The 22807-nt window shown below is 34.8% G+C and overlaps 54 non-coding genes across 54 annotated transcripts; all 54 read right to left on the reverse strand.

Moving 5' to 3' along the window:
• Nucleotides 1-117: 117 nt before the first annotated feature.
• Nucleotides 118-191, reverse strand: Trnai-aau (transfer RNA isoleucine (anticodon AAU)). The gene has a single exon. It is a non-coding gene; the product is annotated as a tRNA-Ile (tRNA).
• A 299-nt stretch (nucleotides 192-490) lies between these two features.
• On the reverse strand, nucleotides 491-564 carry Trnai-aau (transfer RNA isoleucine (anticodon AAU)). The gene has a single exon. It is a non-coding gene; the product is annotated as a tRNA-Ile (tRNA).
• A 632-nt stretch (nucleotides 565-1196) lies between these two features.
• Trnai-aau (transfer RNA isoleucine (anticodon AAU)) lies at nucleotides 1197-1270 on the reverse strand. Its single transcript has one exon. It is a non-coding gene; the product is annotated as a tRNA-Ile (tRNA).
• Nucleotides 1271-1528: 258 nt separating this feature from the next.
• On the reverse strand, nucleotides 1529-1602 carry Trnai-aau (transfer RNA isoleucine (anticodon AAU)). Its single transcript has one exon. It is a non-coding gene; the product is annotated as a tRNA-Ile (tRNA).
• A 300-nt stretch (nucleotides 1603-1902) lies between these two features.
• Trnai-aau (transfer RNA isoleucine (anticodon AAU)) lies at nucleotides 1903-1976 on the reverse strand. Its single transcript has one exon. It is a non-coding gene; the product is annotated as a tRNA-Ile (tRNA).
• A 258-nt stretch (nucleotides 1977-2234) lies between these two features.
• Trnai-aau (transfer RNA isoleucine (anticodon AAU)) lies at nucleotides 2235-2308 on the reverse strand. Its single transcript has one exon. It is a non-coding gene; the product is annotated as a tRNA-Ile (tRNA).
• Nucleotides 2309-2608: 300 nt separating this feature from the next.
• Nucleotides 2609-2682, reverse strand: Trnai-aau (transfer RNA isoleucine (anticodon AAU)). The gene has a single exon. It is a non-coding gene; the product is annotated as a tRNA-Ile (tRNA).
• A 258-nt stretch (nucleotides 2683-2940) lies between these two features.
• On the reverse strand, nucleotides 2941-3014 carry Trnai-aau (transfer RNA isoleucine (anticodon AAU)). The gene has a single exon. It is a non-coding gene; the product is annotated as a tRNA-Ile (tRNA).
• A 300-nt stretch (nucleotides 3015-3314) lies between these two features.
• On the reverse strand, nucleotides 3315-3388 carry Trnai-aau (transfer RNA isoleucine (anticodon AAU)). Its single transcript has one exon. It is a non-coding gene; the product is annotated as a tRNA-Ile (tRNA).
• A 258-nt stretch (nucleotides 3389-3646) lies between these two features.
• Nucleotides 3647-3720, reverse strand: Trnai-aau (transfer RNA isoleucine (anticodon AAU)). The gene has a single exon. It is a non-coding gene; the product is annotated as a tRNA-Ile (tRNA).
• Nucleotides 3721-4020: 300 nt separating this feature from the next.
• Trnai-aau (transfer RNA isoleucine (anticodon AAU)) lies at nucleotides 4021-4094 on the reverse strand. Its single transcript has one exon. It is a non-coding gene; the product is annotated as a tRNA-Ile (tRNA).
• Nucleotides 4095-4352: 258 nt separating this feature from the next.
• Nucleotides 4353-4426, reverse strand: Trnai-aau (transfer RNA isoleucine (anticodon AAU)). Its single transcript has one exon. It is a non-coding gene; the product is annotated as a tRNA-Ile (tRNA).
• Nucleotides 4427-4726: 300 nt separating this feature from the next.
• Trnai-aau (transfer RNA isoleucine (anticodon AAU)) lies at nucleotides 4727-4800 on the reverse strand. The gene has a single exon. It is a non-coding gene; the product is annotated as a tRNA-Ile (tRNA).
• Nucleotides 4801-5432: 632 nt separating this feature from the next.
• Nucleotides 5433-5506, reverse strand: Trnai-aau (transfer RNA isoleucine (anticodon AAU)). Its single transcript has one exon. It is a non-coding gene; the product is annotated as a tRNA-Ile (tRNA).
• Nucleotides 5507-7624: 2118 nt separating this feature from the next.
• Trnai-aau (transfer RNA isoleucine (anticodon AAU)) lies at nucleotides 7625-7698 on the reverse strand. The gene has a single exon. It is a non-coding gene; the product is annotated as a tRNA-Ile (tRNA).
• A 632-nt stretch (nucleotides 7699-8330) lies between these two features.
• Nucleotides 8331-8404, reverse strand: Trnai-aau (transfer RNA isoleucine (anticodon AAU)). The gene has a single exon. It is a non-coding gene; the product is annotated as a tRNA-Ile (tRNA).
• Nucleotides 8405-8704: 300 nt separating this feature from the next.
• Nucleotides 8705-8778, reverse strand: Trnai-aau (transfer RNA isoleucine (anticodon AAU)). The gene has a single exon. It is a non-coding gene; the product is annotated as a tRNA-Ile (tRNA).
• Nucleotides 8779-9036: 258 nt separating this feature from the next.
• Nucleotides 9037-9110, reverse strand: Trnai-aau (transfer RNA isoleucine (anticodon AAU)). The gene has a single exon. It is a non-coding gene; the product is annotated as a tRNA-Ile (tRNA).
• Nucleotides 9111-9742: 632 nt separating this feature from the next.
• Nucleotides 9743-9816, reverse strand: Trnai-aau (transfer RNA isoleucine (anticodon AAU)). The gene has a single exon. It is a non-coding gene; the product is annotated as a tRNA-Ile (tRNA).
• Nucleotides 9817-10117: 301 nt separating this feature from the next.
• On the reverse strand, nucleotides 10118-10191 carry Trnai-aau (transfer RNA isoleucine (anticodon AAU)). Its single transcript has one exon. It is a non-coding gene; the product is annotated as a tRNA-Ile (tRNA).
• A 632-nt stretch (nucleotides 10192-10823) lies between these two features.
• Nucleotides 10824-10897, reverse strand: Trnai-aau (transfer RNA isoleucine (anticodon AAU)). Its single transcript has one exon. It is a non-coding gene; the product is annotated as a tRNA-Ile (tRNA).
• Nucleotides 10898-11155: 258 nt separating this feature from the next.
• Nucleotides 11156-11229, reverse strand: Trnai-aau (transfer RNA isoleucine (anticodon AAU)). The gene has a single exon. It is a non-coding gene; the product is annotated as a tRNA-Ile (tRNA).
• Nucleotides 11230-11529: 300 nt separating this feature from the next.
• Trnai-aau (transfer RNA isoleucine (anticodon AAU)) lies at nucleotides 11530-11603 on the reverse strand. Its single transcript has one exon. It is a non-coding gene; the product is annotated as a tRNA-Ile (tRNA).
• A 258-nt stretch (nucleotides 11604-11861) lies between these two features.
• On the reverse strand, nucleotides 11862-11935 carry Trnai-aau (transfer RNA isoleucine (anticodon AAU)). Its single transcript has one exon. It is a non-coding gene; the product is annotated as a tRNA-Ile (tRNA).
• Nucleotides 11936-12235: 300 nt separating this feature from the next.
• Nucleotides 12236-12309, reverse strand: Trnai-aau (transfer RNA isoleucine (anticodon AAU)). The gene has a single exon. It is a non-coding gene; the product is annotated as a tRNA-Ile (tRNA).
• A 258-nt stretch (nucleotides 12310-12567) lies between these two features.
• Nucleotides 12568-12641, reverse strand: Trnai-aau (transfer RNA isoleucine (anticodon AAU)). The gene has a single exon. It is a non-coding gene; the product is annotated as a tRNA-Ile (tRNA).
• A 300-nt stretch (nucleotides 12642-12941) lies between these two features.
• Trnai-aau (transfer RNA isoleucine (anticodon AAU)) lies at nucleotides 12942-13015 on the reverse strand. The gene has a single exon. It is a non-coding gene; the product is annotated as a tRNA-Ile (tRNA).
• A 258-nt stretch (nucleotides 13016-13273) lies between these two features.
• On the reverse strand, nucleotides 13274-13347 carry Trnai-aau (transfer RNA isoleucine (anticodon AAU)). Its single transcript has one exon. It is a non-coding gene; the product is annotated as a tRNA-Ile (tRNA).
• Nucleotides 13348-13647: 300 nt separating this feature from the next.
• Nucleotides 13648-13721, reverse strand: Trnai-aau (transfer RNA isoleucine (anticodon AAU)). The gene has a single exon. It is a non-coding gene; the product is annotated as a tRNA-Ile (tRNA).
• Nucleotides 13722-13979: 258 nt separating this feature from the next.
• On the reverse strand, nucleotides 13980-14053 carry Trnai-aau (transfer RNA isoleucine (anticodon AAU)). Its single transcript has one exon. It is a non-coding gene; the product is annotated as a tRNA-Ile (tRNA).
• A 300-nt stretch (nucleotides 14054-14353) lies between these two features.
• Nucleotides 14354-14427, reverse strand: Trnai-aau (transfer RNA isoleucine (anticodon AAU)). Its single transcript has one exon. It is a non-coding gene; the product is annotated as a tRNA-Ile (tRNA).
• Nucleotides 14428-14685: 258 nt separating this feature from the next.
• Trnai-aau (transfer RNA isoleucine (anticodon AAU)) lies at nucleotides 14686-14759 on the reverse strand. The gene has a single exon. It is a non-coding gene; the product is annotated as a tRNA-Ile (tRNA).
• Nucleotides 14760-15059: 300 nt separating this feature from the next.
• On the reverse strand, nucleotides 15060-15133 carry Trnai-aau (transfer RNA isoleucine (anticodon AAU)). Its single transcript has one exon. It is a non-coding gene; the product is annotated as a tRNA-Ile (tRNA).
• A 258-nt stretch (nucleotides 15134-15391) lies between these two features.
• Trnai-aau (transfer RNA isoleucine (anticodon AAU)) lies at nucleotides 15392-15465 on the reverse strand. Its single transcript has one exon. It is a non-coding gene; the product is annotated as a tRNA-Ile (tRNA).
• A 300-nt stretch (nucleotides 15466-15765) lies between these two features.
• Nucleotides 15766-15839, reverse strand: Trnai-aau (transfer RNA isoleucine (anticodon AAU)). The gene has a single exon. It is a non-coding gene; the product is annotated as a tRNA-Ile (tRNA).
• Nucleotides 15840-16097: 258 nt separating this feature from the next.
• Nucleotides 16098-16171, reverse strand: Trnai-aau (transfer RNA isoleucine (anticodon AAU)). Its single transcript has one exon. It is a non-coding gene; the product is annotated as a tRNA-Ile (tRNA).
• Nucleotides 16172-16471: 300 nt separating this feature from the next.
• Trnai-aau (transfer RNA isoleucine (anticodon AAU)) lies at nucleotides 16472-16545 on the reverse strand. The gene has a single exon. It is a non-coding gene; the product is annotated as a tRNA-Ile (tRNA).
• Nucleotides 16546-16803: 258 nt separating this feature from the next.
• Trnai-aau (transfer RNA isoleucine (anticodon AAU)) lies at nucleotides 16804-16877 on the reverse strand. Its single transcript has one exon. It is a non-coding gene; the product is annotated as a tRNA-Ile (tRNA).
• Nucleotides 16878-17177: 300 nt separating this feature from the next.
• Trnai-aau (transfer RNA isoleucine (anticodon AAU)) lies at nucleotides 17178-17251 on the reverse strand. The gene has a single exon. It is a non-coding gene; the product is annotated as a tRNA-Ile (tRNA).
• Nucleotides 17252-17509: 258 nt separating this feature from the next.
• On the reverse strand, nucleotides 17510-17583 carry Trnai-aau (transfer RNA isoleucine (anticodon AAU)). Its single transcript has one exon. It is a non-coding gene; the product is annotated as a tRNA-Ile (tRNA).
• Nucleotides 17584-17884: 301 nt separating this feature from the next.
• On the reverse strand, nucleotides 17885-17958 carry Trnai-aau (transfer RNA isoleucine (anticodon AAU)). Its single transcript has one exon. It is a non-coding gene; the product is annotated as a tRNA-Ile (tRNA).
• A 258-nt stretch (nucleotides 17959-18216) lies between these two features.
• On the reverse strand, nucleotides 18217-18290 carry Trnai-aau (transfer RNA isoleucine (anticodon AAU)). The gene has a single exon. It is a non-coding gene; the product is annotated as a tRNA-Ile (tRNA).
• A 300-nt stretch (nucleotides 18291-18590) lies between these two features.
• Trnai-aau (transfer RNA isoleucine (anticodon AAU)) lies at nucleotides 18591-18664 on the reverse strand. The gene has a single exon. It is a non-coding gene; the product is annotated as a tRNA-Ile (tRNA).
• Nucleotides 18665-18922: 258 nt separating this feature from the next.
• On the reverse strand, nucleotides 18923-18996 carry Trnai-aau (transfer RNA isoleucine (anticodon AAU)). The gene has a single exon. It is a non-coding gene; the product is annotated as a tRNA-Ile (tRNA).
• A 300-nt stretch (nucleotides 18997-19296) lies between these two features.
• Nucleotides 19297-19370, reverse strand: Trnai-aau (transfer RNA isoleucine (anticodon AAU)). Its single transcript has one exon. It is a non-coding gene; the product is annotated as a tRNA-Ile (tRNA).
• A 258-nt stretch (nucleotides 19371-19628) lies between these two features.
• Trnai-aau (transfer RNA isoleucine (anticodon AAU)) lies at nucleotides 19629-19702 on the reverse strand. Its single transcript has one exon. It is a non-coding gene; the product is annotated as a tRNA-Ile (tRNA).
• Nucleotides 19703-20002: 300 nt separating this feature from the next.
• Trnai-aau (transfer RNA isoleucine (anticodon AAU)) lies at nucleotides 20003-20076 on the reverse strand. Its single transcript has one exon. It is a non-coding gene; the product is annotated as a tRNA-Ile (tRNA).
• A 258-nt stretch (nucleotides 20077-20334) lies between these two features.
• Trnai-aau (transfer RNA isoleucine (anticodon AAU)) lies at nucleotides 20335-20408 on the reverse strand. Its single transcript has one exon. It is a non-coding gene; the product is annotated as a tRNA-Ile (tRNA).
• Nucleotides 20409-20708: 300 nt separating this feature from the next.
• Nucleotides 20709-20782, reverse strand: Trnai-aau (transfer RNA isoleucine (anticodon AAU)). Its single transcript has one exon. It is a non-coding gene; the product is annotated as a tRNA-Ile (tRNA).
• A 258-nt stretch (nucleotides 20783-21040) lies between these two features.
• On the reverse strand, nucleotides 21041-21114 carry Trnai-aau (transfer RNA isoleucine (anticodon AAU)). The gene has a single exon. It is a non-coding gene; the product is annotated as a tRNA-Ile (tRNA).
• Nucleotides 21115-21414: 300 nt separating this feature from the next.
• On the reverse strand, nucleotides 21415-21488 carry Trnai-aau (transfer RNA isoleucine (anticodon AAU)). Its single transcript has one exon. It is a non-coding gene; the product is annotated as a tRNA-Ile (tRNA).
• A 258-nt stretch (nucleotides 21489-21746) lies between these two features.
• Nucleotides 21747-21820, reverse strand: Trnai-aau (transfer RNA isoleucine (anticodon AAU)). Its single transcript has one exon. It is a non-coding gene; the product is annotated as a tRNA-Ile (tRNA).
• A 301-nt stretch (nucleotides 21821-22121) lies between these two features.
• On the reverse strand, nucleotides 22122-22195 carry Trnai-aau (transfer RNA isoleucine (anticodon AAU)). The gene has a single exon. It is a non-coding gene; the product is annotated as a tRNA-Ile (tRNA).
• A 258-nt stretch (nucleotides 22196-22453) lies between these two features.
• Nucleotides 22454-22527, reverse strand: Trnai-aau (transfer RNA isoleucine (anticodon AAU)). Its single transcript has one exon. It is a non-coding gene; the product is annotated as a tRNA-Ile (tRNA).
• Between the last annotated feature and the right edge of the window lie 280 nt (nucleotides 22528-22807).

A 22807-nucleotide genomic window follows, 5' to 3' on the forward strand; every position in this document is an offset into this window, starting at 1 on the left:
AGTTTAAACCTACCACTTCTTTTTACATTTCCTGACGTTAAGAGTATCTTTTGACGAACTTCTGTTATCTCGGACATAGCCGAAAAGCTTTAATACTATAGACTATCAAAAATTCAGTGGCCAATGTGGGGATCGAACCCACGACATTCGCGTTATTAGCACGACGCTCTAACCAACTGAGCTAACCGGCCGTTGGAAACATTTTGGGAAATTTTATGTACTTATATATGGGTATCCTATTCTTACAGAATTACATATATAGAAAGGATATCTAAACTTTAAGATATGTTCAAATCCTTTGTACTTTGAATCTTAATGCGTTTTCTTGTCTAAAATAGTGTTGGATTTTGTGCTATTCTCATTGTGAGTCCATTTCATGGAAATTGTAAACATCACTGAACTTTTAATTTATTCTTATATTCTCATGTTGAGAATTAATATACTAGTTTAGTGGGCTTTCTTCAATCAGCGACAAAAACTAGAAAATATATGGCCAATGTGGGGATCGAACCCACGACATTCGCGTTATTAGCACGACGCTCTAACCAACTGAGCTAACCGGCCCATGAAACTTACTTTGGAAATTTTATGTATTTATTCAAACATATCATCATGAACAATTGTCCTTTTCACAAGTCTAACTTCATTTGACGGATTTTCCAGTTGACAAGGTAAAAAGCGTGGAAATCGTGCAAAAAGACTAAAAGTTTAAACCTACCACTTCTTTTTACATTTCCTGACGTTAAGAGTATCTTTTGACGAACTTCTGTTATCTCGGACATAGCCGAAAAGCTTTAATACTATAGACTATCAAAAATTCAGTGGCCAATGTGGGGATTGAACCCACGACATTCGCGTTATTAGCACGACGCTCTAACCAACTGAGCTAACCGGCCGTTGGAAACATTTTGGGAAATTTTATGTACTTATATATGGGTATCCTATTCTTACAGAATTACATATATAGAAAGGATATCTAAACTTTAAGATATGTTCAAATCCTTTGTACTTTGAATCTTAATGCGTTTTCTTGTCTAAAATAGTGTTGGATTTTGTGCTATTCTCATTGTGAGTCCATTTCATGGAAATTGTAAACATCACTGAACTTTTAATTTATTCTTATATTCTCATGTTGAGAATTAATATACTAGTTTAGTGGGCTTTCTTCAATCAGCGACAAAAACTAGAAAAATATATGGCCAATGTGGGGATCGAACCCACGACATTCGCGTTATTAGCACGACGCTCTAACCAACTGAGCTAACCGGCCCATGAAACTTACTTTGGAAATTTTATGTATTTATTCAAACATATCATCATGAACAATTGTCCTTTTCACAAGTCTAACTTCATTTGACGGATTTTCCAGTTGACAAGGTAAAAAGCGTGGAAATCGTGCAAAAAGACTAAAAGTTTAAACCTACCACTTCTTTTTACATTTCCTGACGTTAAGAGTATCTTTTGACGAACTTCTGTTATCTCGGACATAGCCGAAAAGCTTTAATACTATAGACTATCAAAAATTCAGTGGCCAATGTGGGGATCGAACCCACGACATTCGCGTTATTAGCACGACGCTCTAACCAACTGAGCTAACCGGCCGTTGGAAACATTTTGGGAAATTTTATGTACTTATATATGGGTATCCTATTCTTACAGAATTACATATATAGAAAGGATATCTAAACTTTAAGATATGTTCAAATCCTTTGTACTTTGAATCTTAATGCGTTTTCTTGTCTAAAATAGTGTTGGATTTTGTGCTATTCTCATTGTGAGTCCATTTCATGGAAATTGTAAACATCACTGAACTTTTAATTTATTCTTATATTCTCATGTTGAGAATTAATATACTAGTTTAGTGGGCTTTCTTCAATCAGCGACAAAAACTAGAAAAATATATGGCCAATGTGGGGATCGAACCCACGACATTCGCGTTATTAGCACGACGCTCTAACCAACTGAGCTAACCGGCCCATGAAACTTACTTTGGAAATTTTATGTATTTATTCAAACATATCATCATGAACAATTGTCCTTTTCACAAGTCTAACTTCATTTGACGGATTTTCCAGTTGACAAGGTAAAAAGCGTGGAAATCGTGCAAAAAGACTAAAAGTTTAAACCTACCACTTCTTTTTACATTTCCTGACGTTAAGAGTATCTTTTGACGAACTTCTGTTATCTCGGACATAGCCGAAAAGCTTTAATACTATAGACTATCAAAAATTCAGTGGCCAATGTGGGGATCGAACCCACGACCTTCGCGTTATTAGCACGACGCTCTAACCAACTGAGCTAACCGGCCGTTGGAAACATTTTGGGAAATTTTATGTACTTATATATGGGTATCCTATTCTTACAGAATTACATATATAGAAAGGATATCTAAACTTTAAGATATGTTCAAATCCTTTGTACTTTGAATCTTAATGCGTTTTCTTGTCTAAAATAGTGTTGGATTTTGTGCTATTCTCATTGTGAGTCCATTTCATGGAAATTGTAAACATCACTGAACTTTTAATTTATTCTTATATTCTCATGTTGAGAATTAATATACTAGTTTAGTGGGCTTTCTTCAATCAGCGACAAAAACTAGAAAAATATATGGCCAATGTGGGGATCGAACCCACGACATTCGCGTTATTAGCACGACGCTCTAACCAACTGAGCTAACCGGCCCATGAAACTTACTTTGGAAATTTTATGTATTTATTCAAACATATCATCATGAACAATTGTCCTTTTCACAAGTCTAACTTCATTTGACGGATTTTCCAGTTGACAAGGTAAAAAGCGTGGAAATCGTGCAAAAAGACTAAAAGTTTAAACCTACCACTTCTTTTTACATTTCCTGACGTTAAGAGTATCTTTTGACGAACTTCTGTTATCTCGGACATAGCCGAAAAGCTTTAATACTATAGACTATCAAAAATTCAGTGGCCAATGTGGGGATCGAACCCACGACATTCGCGTTATTAGCACGACGCTCTAACCAACTGAGCTAACCGGCCGTTGGAAACATTTTGGGAAATTTTATGTACTTATATATGGGTATCCTATTCTTACAGAATTACATATATAGAAAGGATATCTAAACTTTAAGATATGTTCAAATCCTTTGTACTTTGAATCTTAATGCGTTTTCTTGTCTAAAATAGTGTTGGATTTTGTGCTATTCTCATTGTGAGTCCATTTCATGGAAATTGTAAACATCACTGAACTTTTAATTTATTCTTATATTCTCATGTTGAGAATTAATATACTAGTTTAGTGGGCTTTCTTCAATCAGCGACAAAAACTAGAAAAATATATGGCCAATGTGGGGATCGAACCCACGACATTCGCGTTATTAGCACGACGCTCTAACCAACTGAGCTAACCGGCCCATGAAACTTACTTTGGAAATTTTATGTATTTATTCAAACATATCATCATGAACAATTGTCCTTTTCACAAGTCTAACTTCATTTGACGGATTTTCCAGTTGACAAGGTAAAAAGCGTGGAAATCGTGCAAAAAGACTAAAAGTTTAAACCTACCACTTCTTTTTACATTTCCTGACGTTAAGAGTATCTTTTGACGAACTTCTGTTATCTCGGACATAGCCGAAAAGCTTTAATACTATAGACTATCAAAAATTCAGTGGCCAATGTGGGGATCGAACCCACGACATTCGCGTTATTAGCACGACGCTCTAACCAACTGAGCTAACCGGCCGTTGGAAACATTTTGGGAAATTTTATGTACTTATATATGGGTATCCTATTCTTACAGAATTACATATATAGAAAGGATATCTAAACTTTAAGATATGTTCAAATCCTTTGTACTTTGAATCTTAATGCGTTTTCTTGTCTAAAATAGTGTTGGATTTTGTGCTATTCTCATTGTGAGTCCATTTCATGGAAATTGTAAACATCACTGAACTTTTAATTTATTCTTATATTCTCATGTTGAGAATTAATATACTAGTTTAGTGGGCTTTCTTCAATCAGCGACAAAAACTAGAAAAATATATGGCCAATGTGGGGATCGAACCCACGACATTCGCGTTATTAGCACGACGCTCTAACCAACTGAGCTAACCGGCCCATGAAACTTACTTTGGAAATTTTATGTATTTATTCAAACATATCATCATGAACAATTGTCCTTTTCACAAGTCTAACTTCATTTGACGGATTTTCCAGTTGACAAGGTAAAAAGCGTGGAAATCGTGCAAAAAGACTAAAAGTTTAAACCTACCACTTCTTTTTACATTTCCTGACGTTAAGAGTATCTTTTGACGAACTTCTGTTATCTCGGACATAGCCGAAAAGCTTTAATACTATAGACTATCAAAAATTCAGTGGCCAATGTGGGGATCGAACCCACGACCTTCGCGTTATTAGCACGACGCTCTAACCAACTGAGCTAACCGGCCGTTGGAAACATTTTGGGAAATTTTATGTACTTATATATGGGTATCCTATTCTTACAGAATTACATATATAGAAAGGATATCTAAACTTTAAGATATGTTCAAATCCTTTGTACTTTGAATCTTAATGCGTTTTCTTGTCTAAAATAGTGTTGGATTTTGTGCTATTCTCATTGTGAGTCCATTTCATGGAAATTGTAAACATCACTGAACTTTTAATTTATTCTTATATTCTCATGTTGAGAATTAATATACTAGTTTAGTGGGCTTTCTTCAATCAGCGACAAAAACTAGAAAAATATATGGCCAATGTGGGGATCGAACCCACGACATTCGCGTTATTAGCACGACGCTCTAACCAACTGAGCTAACCGGCCCATGAAACTTACTTTGGAAATTTTATGTATTTATTCAAACATATCATCATGAACAATTGTCCTTTTCACAAGTCTAACTTCATTTGACGGATTTTCCAGTTGACAAGGTAAAAAGCGTGGAAATCGTGCAAAAAGACTAAAAGTTTAAACCTACCACTTCTTTTTACATTTCCTGACGTTAAGAGTATCTTTTGACGAACTTCTGTTATCTCGGACATAGCCGAAAAGCTTTAATACTATAGACTATCAAAAATTCAGTGGCCAATGTGGGGATCGAACCCACGACATTCGCGTTATTAGCACGACGCTCTAACCAACTGAGGTAACCGGCCGTTGGAAACATTTTGGGAAATTTTATGTACTTATATATGGGTATCCTATTCTTACAGAATTACATATATAGAAAGGATATCTAAACTTTAAGATATGTTCAAATCCTTTGTACTTTGAATCTTAATGCGTTTTCTTGTCTAAAATAGTGTTGGATTTTGTGCTATTCTCATTGTGAGTCCATTTCATGGAAATTGTAAACATCACTGAACTTTTAATTTATTCTTATATTCTCATGTTGAGAATTAATATACTAGTTTAGTGGGCTTTCTTCAATCAGCGACAAAAACTAGAAAAATATATGGCCAATGTGGGGATCGAACCCACGACATTCGCGTTATTAGCACGACGCTCTAACCAACTGAGCTAACCGGCCCATGAAACTTACTTTGGAAATTTTATGTATTTATTCAAACATATCATCATGAACAATTGTCCTTTTCACAAGTCTAACTTCATTTGACGGATTTTCCAGTTGACAAGGTAAAAAGCGTGGAAATCGTGCAAAAAGACTAAAAGTTTAAACCTACCACTTCTTTTTACATTTCCTGACGTTAAGAGTATCTTTTGACGAACTTCTGTTATCTCGGACATAGCCGAAAAGCTTTAATACTATAGACTATCAAAAATTCAGTGGCCAATGTGGGGATCGAACCCACGACATTCGCGTTATTAGCACGACGCTCTTTTTTTTTTTTATCTTTATTATAATCAACAATTCATATATACATATCACAGTTTCAGTTACACAAAAGTGAAAACATTGTCAATATTTATTGTCCTTTCTCTGAAACAAATCACATTTGAAACATTATTTATATAGCGTGAAATATTTGTCACGAACATATACTTGTCTGATAATTTACTTTCGATACTCATATATATATACATATACATATCATTTTCTATAGAAAAATATCATACCCCTATACTTATATTCAATCTCTATCTAATCTACCATTCAGCTCATACATTCACATTTATAAAAAGCTTACACAGAATACAATGAAAAAATTACAAAGTTACGTGTTTATACAGTCTTATTGTCCGACATATGACACAAAATGTTACAATCAAAATAATAATTCGCACAGGGCTGGTCTCCATTCCACTACGCAAAAATTAACGAAAGTATTAAAATTAAGGCAATTATCAGCAATAATAAGACAAACAAACAACATCACAATATAATTATCATCGTTCAGCAAAAACTTTTTCTCACATTTTCTCACAGAAACATACCAACTTTCTCACAATAAAAACAAATTACAATATATCAATACACAAATTACAGTCTTTTCATTTTCACAACTTTTTCCATTTTCATTATCCCTTCATTCACTTCATCATTCATAAATGGTGTTGTTCGTACATCTTCAAAATCATCGGTTAGCACTTTGTTAAATCTAGAGTACTCCTGTTCTCCGGGAAGGAGAAGTTCAAAATTTTTACGGCTCATATGAAACAATACCAGACGTCCTCTTTCCGTTTTTCCAATCAACATGTCCATACCGGTACGGCTTTTTTTCAAAACAATTTTCCTTATAATTCCACTTTCTGGTACTTTTGTATTATGTTCTTTCGTTTTATCACATGATTGTACACCTAGTGACGTAGTGCATACAATATCGCTATTATTCTTTTTACTAATTGTACATTTTGTTACTAAATTTTCTCCTTCTACGGTACATTTATTCTTTTCAATTCTATCAACAGATATTCTTTGTTTACATTTTTCCACATTGTTTACATTTTCACCCGTTAAACAGGTTGGTGACAAAGACAATTCATTACCTGTATCGCCGGACAGTTCTATATTTGGACTCTCTATAACTTCAATGTTACCTGAAGTAGTAGAGGCCACAGACGGGTTATCGTCAATGTCCATTATATCGAGGATATTTGTCGATACTTCTTCTCTCGGTATTTGACTAATTTCAGATGAACAATCTGAACTAATCACATCTTTATGGTTCTCACTAAAAGAACTGTTTGCATCATCAGTATTATACTCTTTCATCCGTTTTTTATCACGATTGACAGTAGAATTTGATTTTCTTTTAGTCTTATTACTATCTTGATTTGTAAAAACTATAGATACACGGGCTCTGTCATTCTCACCATGCACAGAAAATGATATATGACGAAATTGTTTACATGCGTTTTCTATAGTACTCGTTAATAACGACGGGAGCCTTTCCATTATAAATATAATTAAAAACAGTTATACAATTCACCCTCGGGTAGCCTCTTTCAATCCAACAGTATTTACAACATTTCAAACAGTTAATAAAGACGGTTTTTCAATATCAATGAAAAGAACTTACTTCTAAAACAAGTAAGAATGTGAATAATCCATATTTTAGCTTGGTAATCCGAGCAATAACTTATAGTAGAGTAATATTTTCACTGTACACAAAAACAACGTCCTGTCATGCAAAGGTCCACTCGACTTTTTTTTTTGCTTTAATACTATAGACTATCAAAAATTCAGTGGCCAATGTGGGGATCGAACCCACGACATTCGCGTTATTAGCACGACGCTCTAACCAACTGAGCTAACCGGCCGTTGGAAACATTTTGGGAAATTTTATGTACTTATATATGGGTATCCTATTCTTACAGAATTACATATATAGAAAGGATATCTAAACTTTAAGATATGTTCAAATCCTTTGTACTTTGAATCTTAATGCGTTTTCTTGTCTAAAATAGTGTTGGATTTTGTGCTATTCTCATTGTGAGTCCATTTCATGGAAATTGTAAACATCACTGAACTTTTAATTTATTCTTATATTCTCATGTTGAGAATTAATATACTAGTTTAGTGGGCTTTCTTCAATCAGCGACAAAAACTAGAAAAATATATGGCCAATGTGGGGATCGAACCCACGACATTCGCGTTATTAGCACGACGCTCTAACCAACTGAGCTAACCGACCCATGAAACTTACTTTGGAAATTTTATGTATTTATTCAAACATATCATCATGAACAATTGTCCTTTTCACAAGTCTAACTTCATTTGACGGATTTTCCAGTTGACAAGGTAAAAAGCGTGGAAATCGTGCAAAAAGACTAAAAGTTTAAACCTACCACTTCTTTTTACATTTCCTGACGTTAAGAGTATCTTTTGACGAACTTCTGTTATCTCGGACATAGCCGAAAAGCTTTAATACTATAGACTATCAAAAATTCAGTGGCCAATGTGGGGATCGAACCCACGACATTCGCGTTATTAGCACGACGCTCTAACCAACTGAGCTAACCGGCCGTTGGAAACATTTTGGGAAATTTTATGTACTTATATATGGGTATCCTATTCTTACAGAATTACATATATAGAAAGGATATCTAAACTTTAAGATATGTTCAAATCCTTTGTACTTTGAATCTTAATGCGTTTTCTTGTCTAAAATAGTGTTGGATTTTGTGCTATTCTCATTGTGAGTCCATTTCATGGAAATTGTAAACATCACTGAACTTTTAATTTATTCTTATATTCTCATGTTGAGAATTAATATACTAGTTTAGTGGGCTTTCTTCAATCAGCGACAAAAACTAGAAAAATATATGGCCAATGTGGGGATCGAACCCACGACATTCGCGTTATTAGCACGACGCTCTAACCAACTGAGCTAACCGGCCCATGAAACTTACTTTGGAAATTTTATGTATTTATTCAAACATATCATCATGAACAATTGTCCTTTTCACAAGTCTAACTTCATTTGACGGATTTTCCAGTTGACAAGGTAAAAAGCGTGGAAATCGTGCAAAAAGACTAAAAGTTTAAACCTACCACTTCTTTTTACATTTCCTGACGTTAAGAGTATCTTTTGACGAACTTCTGTTATCTCGGACATAGCCGAAAAGCTTTAATACTATAGACTATCAAAAATTCAGTGGCCAATGTGGGGATCGAACCCACGACATTCGCGTTATTAGCACGACGCTCTAACCAACTGAGCTAACCGGCCGTTGGAAACATTTTGGGAAATTTTATGTACTTATATATGGGTATCCTATTCTTACAGAATTACATATATAGAAAGGATATCTAAACTTTAAGATATGTTCAAATCCTTTGTACTTTGAATCTTAATGCGTTTTCTTGTCTAAAATAGTGTTGGATTTTGTGCTATTCTCATTGTGAGTCCATTTCATGGAAATTGTAAACATCACTGAACTTTTAATTTATTCTTATATTCTCATGTTGAGAATTAATATACTAGTTTAGTGGGCTTTCTTCAATCAGCGACAAAAACTAGAAAAATATATGGCCAATGTGGGGATCGAACCCATGACATTCGCGTTATTAGCACGACGCTCTAACCAACTGAGCTAACCGGCCCATGAAACTTACTTTGGAAATTTTATGTATTTATTCAAACATATCATCATGAACAATTGTCCTTTTCACAAGTCTAACTTCATTTGACGGATTTTCCAGTTGACAAGGTAAAAAGCGTGGAAATCGTGCAAAAAGACTAAAAGTTTAAACCTACCACTTCTTTTTACATTTCCTGACGTTAAGAGTATCTTTTGACGAACTTCTGTTATCTCGGACATAGCCGAAAAGCTTTAATACTATAGACTATCAAAAATTCAGTGGCCAATGTGGGGATCGAACCCACGACATTCGCGTTATTAGCACGACGCTCTAACCAACTGAGCTAACCGGCCGTTGGAAACATTTTGGGAAATTTTATGTACTTATATATGGGTATCCTATTCTTTCAGAATTACATATATAGAAAGGATATCTAAACTTTAAGATATGTTCAAATCCTTTGTACTTTGAATCTTAATGCGTTTTCTTGTCTAAAATAGTGTTGGATTTTGTGCTATTCTCATTGTGAGTCCATTTCATGGAAATTGTAAACATCACTGAACTTTTAATTTATTCTTATATTCTCATGTTGAGAATTAATATACTAGTTTAGTGGGCTTTCTTCAATCAGCGACAAAAAACTAGAAAAATATATGGCCAATGTGGGGATCGAACCCACGACATTCGCGTTATTAGCACGACGCTCTAACCAACTGAGCTAACCGGCCCATGAAACTTACTTTGGAAATTTTATGTATTTATTCAAACATATCATCATGAACAATTGTCCTTTTCACAAGTCTAACTTCATTTGACGGATTTTCCAGTTGACAAGGTAAAAAGCGTGGAAATCGTGCAAAAAGACTAAAAGTTTAAACCTACCACTTCTTTTTACATTTCCTGACGTTAAGAGTATCTTTTGACGAACTTCTGTTATCTCGGACATAGCCGAAAAGCTTTAATACTATAGACTATCAAAAATTCAGTGGCCAATGTGGGGATCGAACCCACGACATTCGCGTTATTAGCACGACGCTCTAACCAACTAAGCTAACCGGCCGTTGGAAACATTTTGGGAAATTTTATGTACTTATATATGGGTATCCTATTCTTACAGAATTACATATATAGAAAGGATATCTAAACTTTAAGATATGTTCAAATCCTTTGTACTTTGAATCTTAATGCGTTTTCTTGTCTAAAATAGTGTTGGATTTTGTGCTATTCTCATTGTGAGTCCATTTCATGGAAATTGTAAACATCACTGAACTTTTAATTTATTCTTATATTCTCATGTTGAGAATTAATATACTAGTTTAGTGGGCTTTCTTCAATCAGCGACAAAAACTAGAAAAATATATGGCCAATGTGGGGATCGAACCCACGACATTCGCGTTATTAGCACGACGCTCTAACCAACTGAGCTAACCGGCCCATGAAACTTACTTTGGAAATTTTATGTATTTATTCAAACATATCATCATGAACAATTGTCCTTTTCACAAGTCTAACTTCATTTGACGGATTTTCCAGTTGACAAGGTAAAAAGCGTGGAAATCGTGCAAAAAGACTAAAAGTTTAAACCTACCACTTCTTTTTACATTTCCTGACGTTAAGAGTATCTTTTGACGAACTTCTGTTATCTCGGACATAGCCGAAAAGCTTTAATACTATAGACTATCAAAAATTCAGTGGCCAATGTGGGGATCGAACCCACGACATTCGCGTTATTAGCACGACGCTCTAACCAACTGAGCTAACCGGCCGTTGGAAACATTTTGGGAAATTTTATGTACTTATATATGGGTATCCTATTCTTACAGAATTACATATATAGAAAGGATATCTAAACTTTAAGATATGTTCAAATCCTTTGTACTTTGAATCTTAATGCGTTTTCTTGTCTAAAATAGTGTTGGATTTTGTGCTATTCTCATTGTGAGTCCATTTCATGGAAATTGTAAACATCACTGAACTTTTAATTTATTCTTATATTCTCATGTTGAGAATTAATATACTAGTTTAGTGGGCTTTCTTCAATCAGCGACAAAAACTAGAAAAATATATGGCCAATGTGGGGATCGAACCCACGACATTCGCGTTATTAGCACGACGCTCTAACCAACTGAGCTAACCGGCCCATGAAACTTACTTTGGAAATTTTATGTATTTATTCAAACATATCATCATGAACAATTGTCCTTTTCACAAGTCTAACTTCATTTGACGGATTTTCCAGTTGACAAGGTAAAAAGCGTGGAAATCGTGCAAAAAGACTAAAAGTTTAAACCTACCACTTCTTTTTACATTTCCTGACGTTAAGAGTATCTTTTGACGAACTTCTGTTATCTCGGACATAGCCGAAAAGCTTTAATACTATAGACTATCAAAAATTCAGTGGCCAATGTGGGGATCGAACCCACGACATTCGCGTTATTAGCACGACGCTCTAACCAACTGAGCTAACCGGCCGTTGGAAACATTTTGGGAAATTTTATGTACTTATATATGGGTATCCTATTCTTACAGAATTACATATATAGAAAGGATATCTAAACTTTAAGATATGTTCAAATCCTTTGTACTTTGAATCTTAATGCGTTTTCTTGTCTAAAATAGTGTTGGATTTTGTGCTATTCTCATTGTGAGTCCATTTCATGGAAATTGTAAACATCACTGAACTTTTAATTTATTCTTATATTCTCATGTTGAGAATTAATATACTAGTTTAGTGGGCTTTCTTCAATCAGCGACAAAAACTAGAAAAATATATGGCCAATGTGGGGATCGAACCCACGACATTCGCGTTATTAGCACGACGCTCTAACCAACTGAGCTAACCGGCCCATGAAACTTACTTTGGAAATTTTATGTATTTATTCAAACATATCATCATGAACAATTGTCCTTTTCACAAGTCTAACTTCATTTGACGGATTTTCCAGTTGACAAGGTAAAAAGCGTGGAAATCGTGCAAAAAGACTAAAAGTTTAAACCTACCACTTCTTTTTACATTTCCTGACGTTAAGAGTATCTTTTGACGAACTTCTGTTATCTCGGACATAGCCGAAAAGCTTTAATACTATAGACTATCAAAAATTCAGTGGCCAATGTGGGGATCGAACCCACGACATTCGCGTTATTAGCACGACGCTCTAACCAACTGAGCTAACCGGCCGTTGGAAACATTTTGGGAAATTTTATGTACTTATATATGGGTATCCTATTCTTACAGAATTACATATATAGAAAGGATATCTAAACTTTAAGATATGTTCAAATCCTTTGTACTTTGAATCTTAATGCGTTTTCTTGTCTAAAATAGTGTTGGATTTTGTGCTATTCTCATTGTGAGTCCATTTCATGGAAATTGTAAACATCACTGAACTTTTAATTTATTCTTATATTCTCATGTTGAGAATTAATATACTAGTTTAGTGGGCTTTCTTCAATCAGCGACAAAAACTAGAAAAATATATGGCCAATGTGGGGATCGAACCCACGACATTCGCGTTATTAGCACGACGCTCTAACCAACTGAGCTAACCGGCCCATGAAACTTACTTTGGAAATTTTATGTATTTATTCAAACATATCATCATGAACAATTGTCCTTTTCACAAGTCTAACTTCATTTGACGGATTTTCCAGTTGACAAGGTAAAAAGCGTGGAAATCGTGCAAAAAGACTAAAAGTTTAAACCTACCACTTCTTTTTACATTTCCTGACGTTAAGAGTATCTTTTGACGAACTTCTGTTATCTCGGACATAGCCGAAAAGCTTTAATACTATAGACTATCAAAAATTCAGTGGCCAATGTGGGGATCGAACCCACGACATTCGCGTTATTAGCACGACGCTCTAACCAACTGAGCTAACCGGCCGTTGGAAACATTTTGGGAAATTTTATGTACTTATATATGGGTATCCTATTCTTACAGAATTACATATATAGAAAGGATATCTAAACTTTAAGATATGTTCAAATCCTTTGTACTTTGAATCTTAATGCGTTTTCTTGTCTAAAATAGTGTTGGATTTTGTGCTATTCTCATTGTGAGTCCATTTCATGGAAATTGTAAACATCACTGAACTTTTAATTTATTCTTATATTCTCATGTTGAGAATTAATATACTAGTTTAGTGGGCTTTCTTCAATCAGCGACAAAAACTAGAAAAATATATGGCCAATGTGGGGATCGAACCCACGACATTCGCGTTATTAGCACGACGCTCTAACCAACTGAGCTAACCGGCCCATGAAACTTACTTTGGAAATTTTATGTATTTATTCAAACATATCATCATGAACAATTGTCCTTTTCACAAGTCTAACTTCATTTGACGGATTTTCCAGTTGACAAGGTAAAAAGCGTGGAAATCGTGCAAAAAGACTAAAAGTTTAAACCTACCACTTCTTTTTACATTTCCTGACGTTAAGAGTATCTTTTGACGAACTTCTGTTATCTCGGACATAGCCGAAAAGCTTTAATACTATAGACTATCAAAAATTCAGTGGCCAATGTGGGGATCGAACCCACGACATTCGCGTTATTAGCACGACGCTCTAACCAACTGAGCTAACCGGCCGTTGGAAACATTTTGGGAAATTTTATGTACTTATATATGGGTATCCTATTCTTACAGAATTACATATATAGAAAGGATATCTAAACTTTAAGATATGTTCAAATCCTTTGTACTTTGAATCTTAATGCGTTTTCTTGTCTAAAATAGTGTTGGATTTTGTGCTATTCTCATTGTGAGTCCATTTCATGGAAATTGTAAACATCACTGAACTTTTAATTTATTCTTATATTCTCATGTTGAGAATTAATATACTAGTTTAGTGGGCTTTCTTCAATCAGCGACAAAAACTAGAAAAATATATGGCCAATGTGGGGATCGAACCCACGACATTCGCGTTATTAGCACGACGCTCTAACCAACTGAGCTAACCGGCCCATGAAACTTACTTTGGAAATTTTATGTATTTATTCAAACATATCATCATGAACAATTGTCCTTTTCACAAGTCTAACTTCATTTGACGGATTTTCCAGTTGACAAGGTAAAAAGCGTGGAAATCGTGCAAAAAGACTAAAAGTTTAAACCTACCACTTCTTTTTACATTTCCTGACGTTAAGAGTATCTTTTGACGAACTTCTGTTATCTCGGACATAGCCGAAAAGCTTTAATACTATAGACTATCAAAAATTCAGTGGCCAATGTGGGGATCGAACCCACGACATTCGCGTTATTAGCACGACGCTCTAACCAACTGAGCTAACCGGCCGTTGGAAACATTTTGGGAAATTTTATGTACTTATATATGGGTATCCTATTCTTACAGAATTACATATATAGAAAGGATATCTAAACTTTAAGATATGTTCAAATCCTTTGTACTTTGAATCTTAATGCGTTTTCTTGTCTAAAATAGTGTTGGATTTTGTGCTATTCTCATTGTGAGTCCATTTCATGGAAATTGTAAACATCACTGAACTTTTAATTTATTCTTATATTCTCATGTTGAGAATTAATATACTAGTTTAGTGGGCTTTCTTCAATCAGCGACAAAAACTAGAAAAATATATGGCCAATGTGGGGATCGAACCCACGACATTCGCGTTATTAGCACGACGCTCTAACCAACTGAGCTAACCGGCCCATGAAACTTACTTTGGAAATTTTATGTATTTATTCAAACATATCATCATGAACAATTGTCCTTTTCACAAGTCTAACTTCATTTGACGGATTTTCCAGTTGACAAGGTAAAAAGCGTGGAAATCGTGCAAAAAGACTAAAAGTTTAAACCTACCACTTCTTTTTACATTTCCTGACGTTAAGAGTATCTTTTGACGAACTTCTGTTATCTCGGACATAGCCGAAAAGCTTTAATACTATAGACTATCAAAAATTCAGTGGCCAATGTGGGGATCGAACCCACGACATTCGCGTTATTAGCACGACGCTCTAACCAACTGAGCTAACCGGCCGTTGGAAACATTTTGGGAAATTTTATGTACTTATATATGGGTATCCTATTCTTACAGAATTACATATATAGAAAGGATATCTAAACTTTAAGATATGTTCAAATCCTTTGTACTTTGAATCTTAATGCGTTTTCTTGTCTAAAATAGTGTTGGATTTTGTGCTATTCTCATTGTGAGTCCATTTCATGGAAATTGTAAACATCACTGAACTTTTAATTTATTCTTATATTCTCATGTTGAGAATTAATATACTAGTTTAGTGGGCTTTCTTCAATCAGCGACAAAAACTAGAAAAATATATGGCCAATGTGGGGATCGAACCCACGACATTCGCGTTATTAGCACGACGCTCTAACCAACTGAGCTAACCGGCCCATGAAACTTACTTTGGAAATTTTATGTATTTATTCAAACATATCATCATGAACAATTGTCCTTTTCACAAGTCTAACTTCATTTGACGGATTTTCCAGTTGACAAGGTAAAAAGCGTGGAAATCGTGCAAAAAGACTAAAAGTTTAAACCTACCACTTCTTTTTACATTTCCTGACGTTAAGAGTATCTTTTGACGAACTTCTGTTATCTCGGACATAGCCGAAAAGCTTTAATACTATAGACTATCAAAAATTCAGTGGCCAATGTGGGGATCGAACCCACGACATTCGCGTTATTAGCACGACGCTCTAACCAACTGAGCTAACCGGCCGTTGGAAACATTTTGGGAAATTTTATGTACTTATATATGGGTATCCTATTCTTACAGAATTACATATATAGAAAGGATATCTAAACTTTAAGATATGTTCAAATCCTTTGTACTTTGAATCTTAATGCGTTTTCTTGTCTAAAATAGTGTTGGATTTTGTGCTATTCTCATTGTGAGTCCATTTCATGGAAATTGTAAACATCACTGAACTTTTAATTTATTCTTATATTCTCATGTTGAGAATTAATATACTAGTTTAGTGGGCTTTCTTCAATCAGCGACAAAAACTAGAAAAATATATGGCCAATGTGGGGATCGAACCCACGACATTCGCGTTATTAGCACGACGCTCTAACCAACTGAGCTAACCGGCCCATGAAACTTACTTTGGAAATTTTATGTATTTATTCAAACATATCATCATGAACAATTGTCCTTTTCACAAGTCTAACTTCATTTGACGGATTTTCCAGTTGACAAGGTAAAAAGCGTGGAAATCGTGCAAAAAGACTAAAAGTTTAAACCTACCACTTCTTTTTACATTTCCTGACGTTAAGAGTATCTTTTGACGAACTTCTGTTATCTCGGACATAGCCGAAAAGCTTTAATACTATAGACTATCAAAAATTCAGTGGCCAATGTGGGGATCGAACCCACGACATTCGCGTTATTAGCACGACGCTCTAACCAACTGAGCTAACCGGCCGTTGGAAACATTTTGGGAAATTTTATGTACTTATATATGGGTATCCTATTCTTACAGAATTACATATATAGAAAGGATATCTAAACTTTAAGATATGTTCAAATCCTTTGTACTTTGAATCTTAATGCGTTTTCTTGTCTAAAATAGTGTTGGATTTTGTGCTATTCTCATTGTGAGTCCATTTCATGGAAATTGTAAACATCACTGAACTTTTAATTTATTCTTATATTCTCATGTTGAGAATTAATATACTAGTTTAGTGGGCTTTCTTCAATCAGCGACAAAAACTAGAAAAATATATGGCCAATGTGGGGATCGAACCCACGACATTCGCGTTATTAGCACGACGCTCTAACCAACTGAGCTAACCGGCCCATGAAACTTACTTTGGAAATTTTATGTATTTATTCAAACATATCATCATGAACAATTGTCCTTTTCACAAGTCTAACTTCATTTGACGGATTTTCCAGTTGACAAGGTAAAAAGCGTGGAAATCGTGCAAAAAGACTAAAAGTTTAAACCTACCACTTCTTTTTACATTTCCTGACGTTAAGAGTATCTTTTGACGAACTTCTGTTATCTCGGACATAGCCGAAAAGCTTTAATACTATAGACTATCAAAAATTCAGTGGCCAATGTGGGGATCGAACCCACGACATTCGCGTTATTAGCACGACGCTCTAACCAACTGAGCTAACCGGCCGTTGGAAACATTTTGGGAAATTTTATGTACTTATATATGGGTATCCTATTCTTACAGAATTACATATATAGAAAGGATATCTAAACTTTAAGATATGTTCAAATCCTTTGTACTTTGAATCTTAATGCGTTTTCTTGTCTAAAATAGTGTTGGATTTTGTGCTATTCTCATTGTGAGTCCATTTCATGGAAATTGTAAACATCACTGAACTTTTAATTTATTCTTATATTCTCATGTTGAGAATTAATATACTAGTTTAGTGGGCTTTCTTCAATCAGCGACAAAAAACTAGAAAAATATATGGCCAATGTGGGGATCGAACCCACGACATTCGCGTTATTAGCACGACGCTCTAACCAACTGAGCTAACCGGCCCATGAAACTTACTTTGGAAATTTTATGTATTTATTCAAACATATCATCATGAACAATTGTCCTTTTCACAAGTCTAACTTCATTTGACGGATTTTCCAGTTGACAAGGTAAAAAGCGTGGAAATCGTGCAAAAAGACTAAAAGTTTAAACCTACCACTTCTTTTTACATTTCCTGACGTTAAGAGTATCTTTTGACGAACTTCTGTTATCTCGGACATAGCCGAAAAGCTTTAATACTATAGACTATCAAAAATTCAGTGGCCAATGTGGGGATCGAACCCACGACATTCGCGTTATTAGCACGACGCTCTAACCAACTGAGCTAACCGGCCGTTGGAAACATTTTGGGAAATTTTATGTACTTATATATGGGTATCCTATTCTTACAGAATTACATATATAGAAAGGATATCTAAACTTTAAGATATGTTCAAATCCTTTGTACTTTGAATCTTAATGCGTTTTCTTGTCTAAAATAGTGTTGGATTTTGTGCTATTCTCATTGTGAGTCCATTTCATGGAAATTGTAAACATCACTGAACTTTTAATTTATTCTTATATTCTCATGTTGAGAATTAATATACTAGTTTAGTGGGCTTTCTTCAATCAGCGACAAAAACTAGAAAAATATATGGCCAATGTGGGGATCGAACCCACGACATTCGCGTTATTAGCACGACGCTCTAACCAACTGAGCTAACCGGCCCATGAAACTTACTTTGGAAATTTTATGTATTTATTCAAACATATCATCATGAACAATTGTCCTTTTCACAAGTCTAACTTCATTTGACGGATTTTCCAGTTGACAAGGTAAAAAGCGTGGAAATCGTGCAAAAAGACTAAAAGTTTAAACCTACCACTTCTTTTTACATTTCCTGACGTTAAGAGTATCTTTTGACGAACTTCTGTTATCTCGGACATAGCCGAAAAGCTTTAATACTATAGACTATCAAAAATTCAGTGGCCAATGTGGGGATCGAACCCACGACATTCGCGTTATTAGCACGACGCTCTAACCAACTGAGCTAACCGGCCGTTGGAAACATTTTGGGAAATTTTATGTACTTATATATGGGTATCCTATTCTTACAGAATTACATATATAGAAAGGATATCTAAACTTTAAGATATGTTCAAATCCTTTGTACTTTGAATCTTAATGCGTTTTCTTGTCTAAAATAGTGTTGGATTTTGTGCTATTCTCATTGTGAGTCCATTTCATGGAAATTGTAAACATCACTGAACTTTTAATTTATTCTTATATTCTCATGTTGAGAATTAATATACTAGTTTAGTGGGCTTTCTTCAATCAGCGACAAAAACTAGAAAAATATATGGCCAATGTGGGGATCGAACCCACGACATTCGCGTTATTAGCACGACGCTCTAACCAACTGAGCTAACCGGCCCATGAAACTTACTTTGGAAATTTTATGTATTTATTCAAACATATCATCATGAACAATTGTCCTTTTCACAAGTCTAACTTCATTTGACGGATTTTCCAGTTGACAAGGTAAAAAGCGTGGAAATCGTGCAAAAAGACTAAAAGTTTAAACCTACCACTTCTTTTTACATTTCCTGACGTTAAGAGTATCTTTTGACGAACTTCTGTTATCTCGGACATAGCCGAAAAGCTTTAATACTATAGACTATCAAAAATTCAGTGGCCAATGTGGGGATCGAACCCACGACATTCGCGTTATTAGCACGACGCTCTAACCAACTGAGCTAACCGGCCGTTGGAAACATTTTGGGAAATTTTATGTACTTATATATGGGTATCCTATTCTTACAGAATTACATATATAGAAAGGATATCTAAACTTTAAGATATGTTCAAATCCTTTGTACTTTGAATCTTAATGCGTTTTCTTGTCTAAAATAGTGTTGGATTTTGTGCTATTCTCATTGTGAGTCCATTTCATGGAAATTGTAAACATCACTGAACTTTTAATTTATTCTTATATTCTCATGTTGAGAATTAATATACTAGTTTAGTGGGCTTTCTTCAATCAGCGACAAAAACTAGAAAAATATATGGCCAATGTGGGGATCGAACCCACGACATTCGCGTTATTAGCACGACGCTCTAACCAACTGAGCTAACCGGCCCATGAAACTTACTTTGGAAATTTTATGTATTTATTCAAACATATCATCATGAACAATTGTCCTTTTCACAAGTCTAACTTCATTTGACGGATTTTCCAGTTGACAAGGTAAAAAGCGTGGAAATCGTGCAAAAAGACTAAAAGTTTAAACCTACCACTTCTTTTTACATTTCCTGACGTTAAGAGTATCTTTTGACGAACTTCTGTTATCTCGGACATAGCCGAAAAGCTTTAATACTATAGACTATCAAAAATTCAGTGGCCAATGTGGGGATCGAACCCACGACATTCGCGTTATTAGCACGACGCTCTAACCAACTGAGCTAACCGGCCGTTGGAAACATTTTGGGAAATTTTATGTACTTATATATGGGTATCCTATTCTTACAGAATTACATATATAGAAAGGATATCTAAACTTTAAGATATGTTCAAATCCTTTGTACTTTGAATCTTAATGCGTTTTCTTGTCTAAAATAGTGTTGAATTTTGTGCTATTCTCATTGTGAGTCCATTTCATGGAAATTGTAAACATCACTGAACTTTTAATTTATTCTTATATTCTCATGTTGAGAATTAATATACTAGTTTAGTGGGCTTTCTTCAATCAGCGACAAAAACTAGAAAAATATATGGCCAATGTGGGGATCGAACCCACGACATTCGCGTTATTAGCACGACGCTCTAACCAACTGAGCTAACCGGCCCATGAAACTTACTTTGGAAATTTTATGTATTTATTCAAACATATCATCATGAACAATTGTCCTTTTCACAAGTCTAACTTCATTTGACGGATTTTCCAGTTGACAAGGTAAAAAGCGTGGAAATCGTGCAAAAAGACTAAAAGTTTAAACCTACCACTTCTTTTTACATTTCCTGACGTTAAGAGTATCTTTTGACGAACTTCTGTTATCTCGGACATAGCCGAAAAGCTTTAATACTATAGACTATCAAAAATTCAGTGGCCAATGTGGGGATCGAACCCACGACATTCGCGTTATTAGCACGACGCTCTAACCAACTGAGCTAACCGGCCGTTGGAAACATTTTGGGAAATTTTATGTACTTATATATGGGTATCCTATTCTTACAGAATTACATATATAGAAAGGATATCTAAACTTTAAGATATGTTCAAATCCTTTGTACTTTGAATCTTAATGCGTTTTCTTGTCTAAAATAGTGTTGGATTTTGTGCTATTCTCATTGTGAGTCCATTTCATGGAAATTGTAAACATCACTGAACTTTTAATTTATTCTTATATTCTCATGTTGAGAATTAATATACTAGTTTAGTGGGCTTTCTTCAATCAGCGACAAAAACTAGAAAAATATATGGCCAATGTGGGGATCGAACCCACGACATTCGCGTTATTAGCACGACGCTCTAACCAACTGAGCTAACCGGCCCATGAAACTTACTTTGGAAATTTTATGTATTTATTCAAACATATCATCATGAACAATTGTCCTTTTCACAAGTCTAACTTCATTTGACGGATTTTCCAGTTGACAAGGTAAAAAGCGTGGAAATCGTGCAAAAAGACTAAAAGTTTAAACCTACCACTTCTTTTTACATTTCCTGACGTTAAGAGTATCTTTTGACGAACTTCTGTTATCTCGGACATAGCCGAAAAGCTTTAATACTATAGACTATCAAAAATTCAGTGGCCAATGTGGGGATCGAACCCACGACATTCGCGTTATTAGCACGACGCTCTAACCAACTGAGCTAACCGGCCGTTGGAAACATTTTGGGAAATTTTATGTACTTATATATGGGTATCCTATTCTTACAGAATTACATATATAGAAAGGATATCTAAACTTTAAGATATGTTCAAATCCTTTGTACTTTGAATCTTATTTGCGTTTTCTTGTCTAAAATAGTGTTGGATTTTGTGCTATTCTCATTGTGAGTCCATTTCATGGAAATTGTAAACATCACTGAACTTTTAATTTATTCTTATATTCTCATGTTGAGAATTAATATACTAGTTTAGTGGGCTTTCTTCAATCAGCGACAAAAACTAGAAAAATATATGGCCAATGTGGGGATCGAACCCACGACATTCGCGTTATTAGCACGACGCTCTAACCAACTGAGCTAACCGGCCCATGAAACTTACTTTGGAAATTTTATGTATTTATTCAAACATATCATCATGAACAATTGTCCTTTTCACAAGTCTAACTTCATTTGACGGATTTTCCAGTTGACAAGGTAAAAAGCGTGGAAATCGTGCAAAAAGACTAAAAGTTTAAACCTACCACTTCTTTTTACATTTCCTGACGTTAAGAGTATCTTTTGACGAACTTCTGTTATCTCGGACATAGCCGAAAAGCTTTAATACTATAGACTATCAAAAATTCAGTGGCCAATGTGGGGATCGAACCCACGACATTCGCGTTATTAGCACGACGCTCTAACCAACTGAGCTAACCGGCCGTTGGAAACATTTTGGGAAATTTTATGTACTTATATATGGGTATCCTATTCTTACAGAATTACATATATAGAAAGGATATCTAAACTTTAAGATATGTTCAAATCCTTTGTACTTTGAATCTTATTTGCGTTTTCTTGTCTAAAATAGTGTTGGATTTTGTGCTATTCTCATTGTGAGTCCATTTCATGGAAATTGTAAACATCACTGAACTTTTAATTTATTCTTATATTCTCATGTTGAGAATTAATATACTAGTTTAGTGGGCTTTCTTCAATCAGC

Source organism: Mytilus trossulus, chromosome 6, assembly GCF_036588685.1.
Source record: "Mytilus trossulus isolate FHL-02 chromosome 6, PNRI_Mtr1.1.1.hap1, whole genome shotgun sequence".
Taxonomy (NCBI): Eukaryota; Metazoa; Mollusca; class Bivalvia; order Mytilida; family Mytilidae; genus Mytilus; species Mytilus trossulus.